This window comes from Macrotis lagotis, chromosome 1 (genome assembly GCF_037893015.1).
Source record: "Macrotis lagotis isolate mMagLag1 chromosome 1, bilby.v1.9.chrom.fasta, whole genome shotgun sequence".
NCBI classification, from domain to species: domain Eukaryota; kingdom Metazoa; phylum Chordata; class Mammalia; order Peramelemorphia; family Peramelidae; genus Macrotis; species Macrotis lagotis.
The window spans coordinates 865,935,007-865,949,712 of record NC_133658.1 but is presented as its reverse complement, the minus strand read 5'-3'; the positions used below and the strand labels follow the sequence as shown (position 1 = coordinate 865,949,712).

At 39.8% G+C, this 14,706-nt stretch overlaps 1 long non-coding RNA gene across 1 annotated transcript in view; it reads right to left on the bottom strand.

The window, feature by feature from the left end:
• The window catches only part of LOC141508959 (uncharacterized), a 55,420-nt gene extending 40,714 nt beyond the window's left edge, over nt 1-14,706 (bottom strand). The window contains exon 1 of the long non-coding RNA XR_012474552.1: nt 14,332-14,706. This is a non-coding gene — a long non-coding RNA (uncharacterized LOC141508959). The remainder of the gene's footprint in view (nt 1-14,331) is intronic.

Below are 14,706 nucleotides of genomic sequence, written 5' to 3'. Positions count from 1 at the left end.
AATTCCATTTCTCTTATGGCTATTGTGAAATAATTCTCAGGAAACATTTTGCATTCATTTTACCAAAAGGAGGAATTCAGAAATAGAATGACCTCAAGTTTATAGAAACCAGGAGTAAGAATTTTTTGTTCCCTTTGCTGCATAGAAGCCATTCCCCAGCCAAAATGGAACTGAGTCTTCAGTGGAAGTTGAGGCCATATCATGATGCCTGCCTAATGGATATGTTTGGATTAATGGATAAATAATGGATGCCAACATTTACATATAAGACCCAGAAAAGTGAGTGATTTGTTATAGGGGCCAAGAAAACCCAAGCTACATAAATGTAGGGGAATTCTCTGACTTTATGTACCTGGGACCTAGCACAGTGGCATGTATTGTAATAGGTGTTTAATAAACATTTAATGGATTGAATTTGACTGAAATCTGGGAATTCAGTTTGCCCCAGGAAATATCAGACCATGAAACCTAGCCTAGTTTTAAGCATCTTAACCTAACTAAAAAAAAAAAATTCATCAGGGTCTCTAGGAACGTTGCTGCTTAAGATGGCGACACAAATACATTTAATAACTGCTGCCAATTCTGTCCTAAGTGCTGAAGATACAAAGACAAGTCTGGAAAATGGGACCTCCCTTTTAAGAGCTAACAATTTATAATTATAATCTCTTCTCTTTTAATTTAGATACTTCTTACTGCAGGCAAGTTTTAGAGGAATGGAAATGATAAAAAGAGTAATAGAATAAGGAACAATTAGACATAGTGATAGAATGATGCTAGTGCTTCAGGATTGTGGGTTTTAGGGGTATATACAACACCCACTGATATAGGTTGCACTCCCCTCCCCACTTTGGAATACTGTTTCCTAAGTTGCATTATCCAAAAAAATCATCTATTCTCTAGGAACCAGTCTTCTGCTGACAAGCATCCTGGCAATCGGTGAGGCCAGATCTCTGAGGATGGCCACACAGGCTGTCTTTGGCTGTGCCTGGGAATCTTTCCAGCTGAATTGGACCTGCCAGAGTATATCGTCCACCAGCCTACCTTTGGGAACTCAGGGTCATTTGATGAACTATGATGAGACATCAGAGGAGGACTTTAGTGGGGAAATGAGAATATTACCCAGCAAGAATATTTCCTTTTCTTCCATCACAGACCACTTGAAATATTCTCATTTATTTATTTTCACTGGTATGGTTAGCTGGAAAGAAATGCAAGAAATATTCTCCTCACTTCCATACCCCTATATTTTCCACTGAATTTAAATGATAGCAACTCACTTTAAGATCAATCACTCCCCAAGTATTTATTAAGAGCTTAGCATGTGCTGGGCACTATGAATTCAAAGACTTAGCAAAAGTAGTACCTGCTGCAAGGAGCTTACATTCTTATGTATATAAATAACTTGCTATATAGAAGCTACATGCAGAGTAGATTGGAAGAAGGTGTCTTCTCTTCAGAGAAGGAGAAGGCCCTGCTAACTGACCATTTTAGAGATGAAGCAGCTGAGACCTAGAAAGGTTATAGGACTAGAGTTTAGACTAGAAGGGACCAGTGAAGACATCTAGTCTAAGTTCTTTTTTAACATGTGAGGAAAATGGTACAGAAGTTAGAATAGGGCCTGGAGTCAGGAAGATCTGAGTTCAAATTCAGTCTCAGACATTTATTTGCTGCACAACCTTAGGCAAGTCAATTTCATCTCTACCTCAGTTTCTTCATGTAAAATAAGGATATAATATATAATAACCTTCCTGAAAAGTTTGTTGTGAAGATCAAATGAGATACTAATTGTAAAGAGTTCAGTACAGTATCTGGTAGGAAAGTTAGATGATGATGATGATGATGATGATGATGATGATTTTATTATTATATGCAGAAGTTGTTAACCTGGGTCCATGAAATTATTTTTTAAATTTGATAACTGTATTTTTATATAATTTGTTTCTGTCATAGCCCCTATACTATATGCATTTAAAAACAGTTTTCTGAGAAGAGGTCCATAGGTTCCACCAAACTGCCAAAAAGGGGGTGCCATGATGCAAAAGAAAAGATGAATAACCCTTAATATAGAAAGTGGCATTTGAGAAGAGTAGTGAAGGAAGCCAGGGATTCTGAAAAATGAACATAAGTAGGAAGAACATTCCAGGCATGGGGGACAGCCTGGGCAAGACAGGAGATGGAGAGTGAGCAGTGGGGCCACCGTAATGAATGTATATAGAGAGAAGCAATGTTTTCAGAGGACTGCAAGGATAGGAAGGAACCAGTCTGGGAAGAATTTTATTAAGAATAATTTTTTATTGCTATCTTTAATTTTTATATCACTTACATTTCCCAATATATGATTCACTCTCTTCTCTTCCTCCCAGAGTGCAGTTTCTTAGAACAAAAAAATAAATTAGCTCAGCAAAACTTAGCAACATTTAACATTTATTGTTAAAAGAAATTTAACAATATATACAGCATTACATACCCATAGTCCTCCTCCACTACAAAGATCTAGAAAGTAATGCTATGAAAAGTTTGAAATGCCAAGCAATATTGGGAAATCACTAGAGTTTATTGCTGTTCTGCAATTAACTAGATGACCCAGAGACATATCAATCTTAATATGTCCAAAATAGAATTTATTATCTTTTCCAAAAACCAAGCTTTCTGCCAAAATTCACTATTTCTGACAAAGGCACCACCATTTTTCAAGTTCTCAGGTTCATGATCTCAGCATCATCCTGGGCTCTCTCCCTCTCCTATCTCCTGCCAATTTTCCTCACTTCTACCTCTGTGACATTTCTCACCATTATCCCCTTCTCTCTACTCACACAGTCATGGTTCAGACCCTTGTGACCTCTCACTTTCATTTCTGAATAATTCAGTTTAATTACTTTTAAGTGGACTCCTTTCCTTAAGTTTCCACTTCAGCCTTGCCCCTTCATAAGAGTTATGGTGATTTTTCTTTTTTTTTAAAAATGTGACTCTCCTACTCAATTAACTCCACTGTTACCTTTAATATAAACTAGAAATTCCTCTATTTAGCTTTTTGCTGTTGTTTTGCAAGGCATTTCTCAAGAGGGCAAACAATCTGATTATAGATTATACATTCCATGTGTTTGTAATCCAATGACATTTCACAGACAGTACCTGGTTTGGGTGGCATCACTCCCAAGAACTGGGATTACCTCCCATCTTAAAGAACTAGAGGATGACTGTTTTTTCCTTCTTCATTGTTGCCTCGAAGTAATTCAAAACAGTGTAGGACCCACAATTAAGTAGGTGATAGTTCACTAACCACACCAGGACACTTGTGTCCACTTTTGGACCTCACATGTTAAGAAGGATGCTTCTAAGCTAGAGAATGTCTGGAGGAGGGTGACTAGGATAGATCATAACTAATAATGAAAATGATAGCTTGCATTGCACAGTGCCTGGGACATAGTAGGTCCTGTCTGATGTTTGTCCATCATTCTCAAAGACCATGACATCAGGGAGATGATATGTATATATTGGGTTTGTGTGAGGGGGGCTGTGCTAAGGCACCAGCCTCACTTTCTCCTCCAGAGACATTTGGGTTGAGTGACCAGATATGAATCAGGATGACTAGAGATGGCCCAGGATGGGAGGCAATCAGAGTCAAGTGACTTATTCAAGGTCACACAGTTAGTATCAAGTGCCTGAGGCTAGATTTGAATTCAAATCGTCCTGACTCCAGGGCTGGTACTCTATCCACTGTGCCATCTAGCTGTCCCTCTGTTTAAACTTTAAACCTGGTCTTTAACCTATCTTTTCAGACTTAAATGTCCTTCCTCCCCTACTCTGAGATTCAAATAAATTGGTCTTATTTTCCCCCATACACAGTATTCCCCCCAACCCAATCTCCCATCTCTGGGCTTTTGCATTGTTGATCCTTCATGCCTGGAATGCCTGCCCTACTTAGCTGTGCTTCCTAGAGTCCAACTCTCCCTTTAAGACATAGCTCAAGGACGATCTTCTGTGTGAAGTTTTTCCTGATCTCCTCAACTACCAGTCAACCTGATTCCTATCTGCCACTGGACCCAGATGGCTCTGGAGGAGAAAGTGAGGCCGGCACCTTAGCCCAGTCCCCCCACTCAAATCCAATCCATGCAGTGGTCATGGTATTCGAGAACAAAGGATAAAACAGCAACAACAATTTTTACACATTTCCTTGTTAGCTTTAGTTTTATTCTATTTGCACATAGGTGGCGGATGATAGCTAGGTAATCTGGAGAGCATTCAGAAGATAACCAGGACAGTGCCAAGGGAGACAGATAAACACTTTTAATGCTGTTCAGTTGTGCCCTACTCTTTGTAACTCCATTTGGGCTTCTTTTGGCAGAGACACTGGAGTGGTTTTTCCCTTTCTTTCATCTCATTTTACAGATGAGAAAGCTGAGGCAAATAGGGTAAAGTGACTTCCACAGGGTCCCACAGCTAATGACTGGGTCCAATTTGAACTCAGCTCCTTCTGACTCTAGGGTCAGTGCTTTATTCTCGGTGCCACCTAGGGATTATTCAGAAGATAGCCAGGATCATGCCAAGATACATATAGAAAGTTTGCTAGATAGATAAAACAGTTAAGTAGGTAGATAATTAGTTAGATAAAAATAGATGATTAGTCAGATAAAAATAGATCAGAAAATATATTTATTGTCTCCCATTAGACTGCAAGCTCTTTGAGAGAAGAGATTGTTTCATTCTTTCATTCTTTAGCAACTATTAGCCGTGTTCATCTCATAGAAGATACTTAAGACTTCCTGTTGAATGACTACTTGATTGAATAGAAAATGACCTTGATTCAGAGGTCTGAATTGGGGAATAGCTGGTGGTCCAGCTGGCTAGAATGAGCACCTCCAGATGCACTGTTTGGTTCTAATTCCCCTATCATCACCCTCCTGACCCACCTTCCACTTCCCACCTGAGGTTAGCTTCATCCCCAGGAAACTCATCACCATGGAGACTACTTTAGTACTGGTACTCACACCTCATCAGTATCATCATTTATCCTTTTCCTTCCAACTTTTCCCAGTCTTCCTCTAAAGAGGACCCAGAAGGTCAGCCGGTTATTTCTCACCAATTAATTTCATTCCTTAGTTTTAATTCCACTATCATCATGCTTCTTTGAAGAGGAAGTACCCTTTGCCTCCTCCTTTTTTTTGGGGGGGGGGTTTAAATTGTAAATTCCTCAAGGACAAAGACTGTTTTTCTTTGACTTATTTTTATACCCTCTAGGCTCTTAATAAAAGTTGGTTGTGTTATATTGGATTGTGCATGAAGGGGAACAGTAAGAAACCAAGTTGGGAAAGGTAGGTTGGAAACAGGCTTTAGAATTTGTATTTTATCCTGTATTTTATTCAGCACCACTGAAGATTTCCAAGTAGGTAACGAGAGAGATTTTAGTTAGACACTATCACTGTGGATGTGGCCAAGGATGGAGGCAGGGAAAGCATGTTAGATTTGGGTTCAAATCCTAGATCACACATTATGTGATTTATGGCCAGTCCCTTAACCCCTCTAGATCTTAGTTCCTCATTATAAAATGAAGAGCTGACCTAGATGAGCTCTGAGGTCCCTTCTGGCCCAATTATGTATCACAACATAATTACATTTCAGAGTGGGAACAGCCCTTTGAGATCTTTCAATCCATATTCCCTTTGTGAATTGTCTCCATAAAGTCTTATACCAGTGATTATCTAGTCTCTGCTCAGACACCTTTAGTGATAAAGAGCTCTTCATCTACTGTGGCAGTCTATTCCATTGTTGGATAGTTCTGATGGTAGAGTGGTTCTTCCTTATGAGGGAAGGAATGAAATGAAACGGGCTACTCATCCATCTTTGTGTCACCCAACTCTCACCTGTGACCCCAAGAAGTTGTAGCATGCACTGCGGCCACATCCCGGTAAAACCATCTCAGTAGACATGCTAAACCAGGCTGCAGATAACTGGGACAGGCCTCAGATCTGTCACTGAGTTAGAGGGGTGTCTACCCCAAGCGTGTGAAGACTTCCCCCAGTGGAATGGGTGGATGGGAACAATTTGTTACAATGGTCATGAAGGTGGCTGAAGCAAGGCACTGTGGAGTGCTTAGATCTTGGTCAGACATCCCTCCCTGGGGCTGTCCCAGGTCATCACCAATCATTTTGACTTTTGTCTTGCCATTGGACTTGGATGATCCTGGAAGAGAGACTGAGGCTGCAGTCAAGACATCACCTCATGATGTCATTGGTCCTCTTTGAAAACTAAGAACCACTACACTACCACCAAGACTATTTTGCCAGGCAATTTGCTGGCAAATGGTATCCCAACAATCCTGGAATGAGTATTATTATCTCTATTTTGTAGTTAGGGAAATTGAGGCAGATAGAGGAGAAGTGACATGACTAGGGTCACATAGTGTCTGAAGCTGAATTTAAAGTCACATCTTCCTGAGTTCAGGTCCAGTGGTCTGTACATTATGGTGTCCCCACATGCCTAGGTCTCCCTGGCACTTCCACGTACTCCAGCTCTGCCCTCTGGGGTCAAGAAAGACACAGCTCCTGATTTTTCCCCTGATAATTCTTCAGATATTTAATGGCAGTGATTAAATGTACCCAGACAGGAATTTCCTGGTATTTAAAGACATTAGAAAAGGTCCTGAAATTTCCCTTTTGGAAAAAAGCTTTAAGAAATTCATGGCTACACAGTTCTCTCTCATGCTTTGGATACCATCTTGCCTTGAGAAATGAGGATAAACTCGATGATCTATTATAGAGAGTTCTTCTAACTGCAAGATTCTGCAAGACTTTCTATCTCATTTATCAACAGCCAGAATGAAACTGCTTCTTCTTGCTTGCATATTTTGTTCCATTAAAAAGCTAAATGGGTTTTTTTGAGGCCTCTGAATCTAAAACAACTTGAATAAATCATTCAAGAAATACAACCAGAGAACTAGTTTTGTTTTTTTTGTGGGGCACCTTGGAAAGGGCATTAGGTGATCTGGGTTCAAGGATGACTTGGTAATTTACTGCGTGATCTCAGGTAAGTTTTCTTACCTCATTTGTCAAATATAATAACAAATATAATTATATTCAAGTATAATAATATAGCACATATAACATAACATGATATAATATGATATAGCATGGCATAATATAACCTAGTTATGGTATGACATGACTTGATAAGATATAATATAAAACATTTACCTTACCAGCTTACCTATCTAATAGAATTGGGAAGTTCAAGTAAGAGCATAGCTATAAAACTTATAAATTAAACTACTACTATTTTGTTGGTGCAGTAAAAATTCTGTGTGTGTGCATGAAAAGAGAACTGGCCCCTGAGCCAATAAGTCACCCACTCTGTGGAGCTTAAAAGCTTAAAAAGGCCTTTCTCTGTCTCTTCCCATCTGTTCAGCCTATGGGGCGTAGGCAAAGGTTCTCTCTGGGTTTTCCTAAGAGGGAGTAGCCAAGTTCATACCTTTTCCCTCCTGTTCTTGGATTAAATACATAGGCTCCCTTTGTAAGATGACTTCAGGATTGGTTGCCACTTTTTTTTTTTTAAGGTTTTTGCAAGTCCACACAACTAGGTAATTGTGAAGTGTCTGAGGTCAGATTTGAACTCAGGTACTCCTGACTCCAGGGCCAGTGATCTATCTACTGTGCCACTTAGCCTCCCCGGTTGCCATTCTTGCTCTTTGTTTCGGTGAATAGAGAGCTGGGACTGTTTGAGAGAATACTTCCTTAGACACTTACTAGCTATATAACCCTAGACAACTCATCTCCCCTCCATTAGCCTGAATTTCCTTATCACTAAAGTGAGGATGGAGGGAGGTGGATGTGATGATCTAGAAAATTCTTTTCAGATCTAAACTTGTGATGCTATTATTCCTCTGAACATAGTTGACTGAACAGTGATACTGAAATGGAAATTTGCAGCCTTGGACAGAATCTGGCCACCAATTATCTATGGGAGAGAGGGGAGAGTGAGGAGGCCAAGATGACATTGCAGTTGTGTCCAGGACGATGGTAACATCCTTGATAATAATAAGGAAGTTAGGAATAGGAGGTAAGATAAAGACATAAAAATATATATACAGACAGAAAGAGAGAGTGAAGGGGATGGAAAGAGGAGAGAGAACATAGGGGATGAACAGTGATACTGTGGTTCTTTCTGTTCTTATTTGTCGGCCTGAAAAATAAATGCCCTTCTTTGATAAATACACAAATGTACAGAAATTTCACACAAAACATACACATACTGTATATGCACATGCATAAATGTATGTGCACATGCACACATATATGTGCACATGCATGTTTACATGTATAGATATTTATACACACATGTGATTTGCAGCTTCATTACAATCCTCTTAGGTGGTGTGATGGATTGAGCACTGTCCTTGTAGTCAGAAGGACTGGAGTTCAAATCCAGCCTCAAATATAGACACTAAGTAGCTGTGTGACCTTAGGCAAATCACTTAAACCTGATTGCCTCACATTCAGGGCCATTTCTGGTCATCCTAATTCAGTTCTCCCTGGATCCAGATGACTGTGGAGGAGAAAGTAAGACTGGTGACTTGGCACAGCTCCCACTCACACAAATCCAATTCATGTGCTTGTCATGGAATCACCTCCCTGATGTTGTGGCACTGAAAACTTGAATGACTTATTCATTGTCATAGCTAGGAAGTGTCCAAGGCATGACCCGAGACCAACTCAGGCTCCCCTAGGCTGCTGTATTGTTTCTCTCTCTCTCTCTCTCTCTCTCTCTCTCTCTCTCTCTCTCTCTCTCTCTCTCCCATCTCTCTCCTTTCATTATATATTGCTTAAAATAATTATGGTACCTATCCTTTAATAATTTATAAAATTCTTAAGATTTGGGGGTTAATGAGGAACCAAATCTATAATTTCATTGGCATAGAAAATTTCCAGTGAGGTTATTATCTCTATCAATACAAATGAAGACCTTTCCTGCTATTGACATGTTTAGTTGTGTGGGGTGCCAAGAGATGAAACAACTTGCTGAGAGTCAGTTCTGGTTTGTGTCCAAGACAGGGCTTCCTTGCAGGTCTCTTGTCACTATACCAGACCACCTCCAGACATAAGGCAAAAACAGGGGAAAAGAAAATTATGCCAAATGAATAAACCAGCTCAAAGTTCTAGAGAAAGAAGAAATTCAGAGAAGGTTTCATGGAAGTGATGAAAATGGAGCAGAACCTTATAGAAAATGATTTCAAACAGTTTGTTTTATAGTAGCAAAGAATTGAAGACTAAGAGGGCTCCCCTCAACTGGTGACATAATGTCCAAGCTATGATGATATAGAAATGTCACAGAATACCACTGTGCTGGAAGTGACAATAGGAACAATTTCAGAGAAACCCGAAAAGAGTTGTATAGATTGATGCTAAGTGAAATCAGCAGAATTAGGGGAAGAATCTAGACCCTACCAAACAACTCTGAAAATGTAGGAAGTCTGAGAAGCATGATGACCAACCATGATTCCAGAGGACCAGTGAGGAAACATAGAGAAAGATGTGAACTCAAAACACAGAATAATTCATACATTTTTGTATATAGCTAATAACTGAATTTATTTTGTTTGGTTGTGTAGTTGAGTTTTGAGAGGTGAATAGGGAAATAAGTATTTTTAGAACATGTACTATACAGTCACTGTGCAAAGCACTTTTTACAAATATGATCTCATTGACTCCCCATAACAGTCCTGGGAAAGAGGTATCCCCATTTCATAGTAAAGAATAATGAGGCAAACAGAGGTTAAGTGATTTGTAGGAATTGGGATAAGGGAGAGAAAGAAAGAAAGAAAAAGAAAGGAAGAATGAGAGAGAGAAAAAAGAAAGAAAGAAATGAAGGAAGAAAAGAATGAAAGGAGAAAGGAAGGAAAGAAAAGAATGGATGAATGAATGAGAAAAAGGAAGAAAGGAAAGAAGGGAGAGAGAAAGGAAGGAAGGGAAAGAGGGATGAAGGGAGGAAGAAAGAAAAAAGAAAGAAAAGGTAGAAGGAAGGAGGAAGAAAGGAAAGAAGGGAGAGAGAAAGGAAGGAAGGGAAAGAGGGATGAAGGGAGGAAGAAAGAAGGAAGAGAGAAAATAATTGAGGCATATATATGTATATTTGTAGATCTATATGTATGTATATAAATATGTATATATATATGTATATATATTAAAGCACAGAAAAGAAAGCCAGAAAGCAGCACAGACAAAAAAGACAGCTTTGAAAGCTACAGGTTTAACTTATTTACTTTAAAAGAAAAGCCAACTGTCCATTATGGAGATCTGCAATTTCATGTACAATTTTCTTTTTCTGTTTTGGCATGGATATTGAAAAACTCACTTTATTTAGTATTTGTTAAGAATAACTTTTTTAAAATCACACACACAAACAAATGCACATATATTACACACAAAGATGCATTGAATTCCAGAAGCTGGGAGGAACTCCACTCTTAGACCAAACTCCAGAGACCTCTCTTCATAAATAATAATATGGTAGTCTTTCTAAGCATGTGAAAATTCAACCAGTTTATGTACCATAATAAAAAAAAACCCAACCAAATACATGAAATAAAAAGCTTAAAGCCTCATAAAAATATGTACTCAAAAGACCACATGAAACTCCAAAGGGCTAGAAGCAAATGACATCTTTAAAACATTACCCTGACATCATTTATTTATTCCATTCTACTCCAGAATATTAAGTATTTTGATGTGAATGAGTGATTTAAAAGGAAGATTCTCTCTGCAGGGTTTTACATCTCCTACTTTTTGGGTGTTCATGATTACAACTTAAGGCAGCCCAAGGCTGAAGCTTGGGTTGGCTAGAGTGAAGGTAACCATGTGAACCAGCTGAGTCAACTCTGGTTCTTGTTGGGGCCTCAGTTTATGTGAAAAAATGTGAAAAACGAGATTTCCAAGATTCCTATTAGCTCTTTGCATTTTCATGTTCTATATAGTTTCCTTATAGACCATTCCATGCTCTAATATTCTGGTACAGAAGTCCTAGCTCTAATATTTTTTGTTCTAAGGGCCCTCCCAGCTCTGACATCCTGTGTTCTAAGGGCCCCATGTTCTAAGGGCCCTCCTGGCTCTGACATTCTCTGTTGTAAGGGTCCTCTCAGCTCTGACATTCTGGGTTCTAAGAGTTCCCCCAGCTGATATTCTCTGTTCTAGCCAACCTCTCCCAACATTATATTCTATGTTCCCTCCCACTCTGATGTTTGGTGGTTAATTCTCAACCAGTATATTGGCATCTCAGTCATGTTCTTTGCTTTAGCACTCCATACCCATTTAGCTTTGAGAGAGATGATTTTGTGATTTTTAAGAATCCAAGGGCAGAGTGGAGATTAAGTATTTATATGCTTTTGACCCCACCTCTGTGTTTGAAGATTCTACCGTCATGTGCCTTGTTATTCACCAGACATTTGCAGCTTATAATTTAAACTTCTATAATGCTGTGTGACTTGAGTTTTCATTAATACCGAGGACCAACGACAGCCAGATTTTCTAGGACTAAAAACCAGCACATTAAAAGATTTAAATAGGTCCCTTATTTTGCTGTCTTGTGCGTTGTGTCCTAGAAAGCTGTTTATTCTGCCCACTCCTATTTCTTGTTTTGCCCAGTTAATGAATTTGGAGACTGAGACTTACTACAATAAGAGGTAGTATTGCACAATGGTTAGAGCCATTGGATTTGACACAGAAGGACCTGAGTTTGAATCCTGCCTCAGATATTTAATAGTTGCATAACCTTGTGCAAATCACTTAACTTCTCTATACCTCAGTCTCCTCATCTGAAAAATGGGGGAAATAGCACATATATATATATATATATATATATGTATATATATGTATGTATATGAACGTCCTTCTAGTTATTATAATTGCTGTTGATTATATAGATTCTGGTGCATAAAAGACCCATGTTCACACCTTTGCCCAGGTTGTATATTCCCCATGTCTAGGGTCTACTCCTTCTTCCTAACTATTTCTCAGAATCCCTTGATTTTTTTTTAGGTTTTTTTTTTCCAAGGCAAATGGGGTTAAGTGGCTTGCCCAAGGCCACACAGCTAGGTAATTATTAAGTGTCTGAGGCAGGATTTGAACCCAGGTACTCCTGACTCCAAGGCCGGTGCTTTATCCACTACGCCACCTAGCCGCCCCTAAATCCCTTGATTTCTTCAAGGCTCAGCTTAGCTGCTCCCTTCTACATGAGGGCTTTCCTGATCTTACTAGTTGCTATTGACTCGCTAAAATTGCCTTTTAATTGCCTTGTATATATATTTTTTGGAGGCAAATGGGGTTAAGTCACTTGCTCAGGGTCACACAGTAAGTATCTAGGGTAGGATTTGCACTCAGGTCCTCTTGCTTCTAGGGTCAATATGCTATCCATTGTGCCACCTAGCTATCCCCTTGTATATGTTTTCTATCAATCTCTATCTATCTCTATCTCTATCTATCTATCTATCTATCTATCTATCTATCTATCTATCTATCTATCTATCTATGGTATCCCCCTGCCTTCCTCTTGGAGGATAGAAATATTCCATTTTAGTCTTTGTAATTCCACTGCTTAGCATAATGTCAGATATAGTGCATGGTGGTTATCTTTCCAGAGGTTAGGAACCCCTAATCAAATGTGGTCATGTCTGAGATTTCTCCTTCTCCACAAATCTTTCTTCCAAGTCTAGGAGAGTTGTGCATCTCCCTTTAGCAGGAAGGAAGCAGGACTTATCTTCTTTGACCATATATCAAGCACCATTGGAGTCAGTCATCCTTGAGTTTGGGTTCATGTCAGAATTCATTGGCATTAAAGGATTGGAGCTCAATATCGGTAATTTCCTTTTGAAAGAGATGGGGAAGGAATTCAGAACTCTTTGACCCTTTAATCAGCCATTGCCGATCATTGACGATATTGACTTTGACCAAACAATCCACAGAGATGAGTTTTGGAAAGTCCCACAGCCTTTTATCATGGGACTAATCTAATTTGCCCAAACTGGGAGCTGGCCCACACAGCAATCAGTGTCTTCCCCAGTCTCAGGGTCACATCTGTCTTGCTGCTATTAGGAAACTGCATTATTGTTTCTTGGCTCTCTGTTAGACCACTGAGTGCATTATATGTTTAAATGGGGCTAATAACAGTGATAAGATTATAGCATGGCCTACAATTGTGACAGGGGAAAAACAGGAGCCCCTTCCTAGCCTCCATTCTCAGCTCCACCTGAGGTAACTTAGTTGATTGGAGAAAACATTGTATTTGGAGCCAAGAGTTCTAGGTTGGAAAATATGCTCTACTATTTATCAGTTAAATAAGGAATTGTGACTTTGCAGAAATCACTTAAACCTACATGAATCCAAGCTTCCTCATCCTCAGAAAGAGAGGGTTGCAGGAGGCAGGACCAGATGACCTCTAAAATTTCTTCTTTTTCTTAGCCTATATCATCTCAAGATCAAAGGAGATGGATTGAGTTCAAACCTATGATATGGGATTTCTCTGATATGGGATTCTCTTTTGGTAAATTATCTAAGTGAGGAAACTGAGACAAACAGAGGTTAAGAGACTTGCCTATGTAGGTTCACGTATCCAAGTTCATCACCCTTCCTATGAAATAATCTCTGTATGCAGGCATGCATACAATTTCCTTGGAGCCTCACTGAATTCCTAGGAGGTAGAGGTGTTCTTGGTATTATTATTTTTATTTTAAAGATGAGAAATTGAGGTGGTATCATGGGGAGAAGGATGGAGTTAAGAGTCAGAAAGACCAGGGTTTAGGGGCAGCTAGGTGGTGCAGTAGATAGAGCAACAGCCTTGGGGTCAGGAGGACCCTACATTTAGTAATTACCTGTGTGACCCTGGGAAAATCACTTAATCCCATTGTCTTGCAACCTCGTTCCCCCCCCCCCCCCCCCCCAAGACCCAGGGTTTGAATCTTGATCCAGACACTTGCTAATGGTGTGGTCCTGGGTAAGTCACTTATTTGTGACTCACTCACCTCTATGCCTCAGTTTCCTCATCCATAAAGTGAGGGGTTAGCCTCAAAGATCCCTTCTAGCTTTAAACTTGTGATACTCTGACCTTAAGCCCAACCTTGCCTAGGGGCAATCTTTCCTGGTCCCTGGTCCCCTTCCCCCTTCCTCAGCCCACTTCTTCCTTGTTCATATCTAATATGTCACTAGGACACTGACTGTTGAGAAAAAGGCATGGGAGACAGACGCAGGCCTTGCCTGGTCATATAGCACTGGGAGATAAGACAGACCTGGTCGTGTCATCCTCCCTCCCACCAGACTCTGCTCTCTTTGTGAGAGACTTAAACCCAGGTCTTACCTGATTCTGAGTCCAAACCTCGAGATTTCTAACCTCTCTAAAAACCTTGCTTTTTGTATTAGCAAGCTCAAGTGTTCAGTTGCTCTGGGAGTTGTTATGATGATCCAGGATCAGACCAGTTTCTATAGGTTTGTCTGGCTGTTTCTCTCCCCTTCTGTTTATTTACTCCACAGTTCCAGGCCACTGTCAGGAGACATTTCATGTCCCCTAAGAGAGCTCTTGGTGGCTCAGGTTCCCGGATCCAAGGGGCTGAATACTTAGCACTTCCCGGCTGAGGGCTGTTCTAGCAGTTAATTATAGAAGGGTCAGCTGACACAGGGAGAACTTTCAACTTTGGGCCAATTATAGAGACTCCTCGTTGCTCCTTATCTCTGA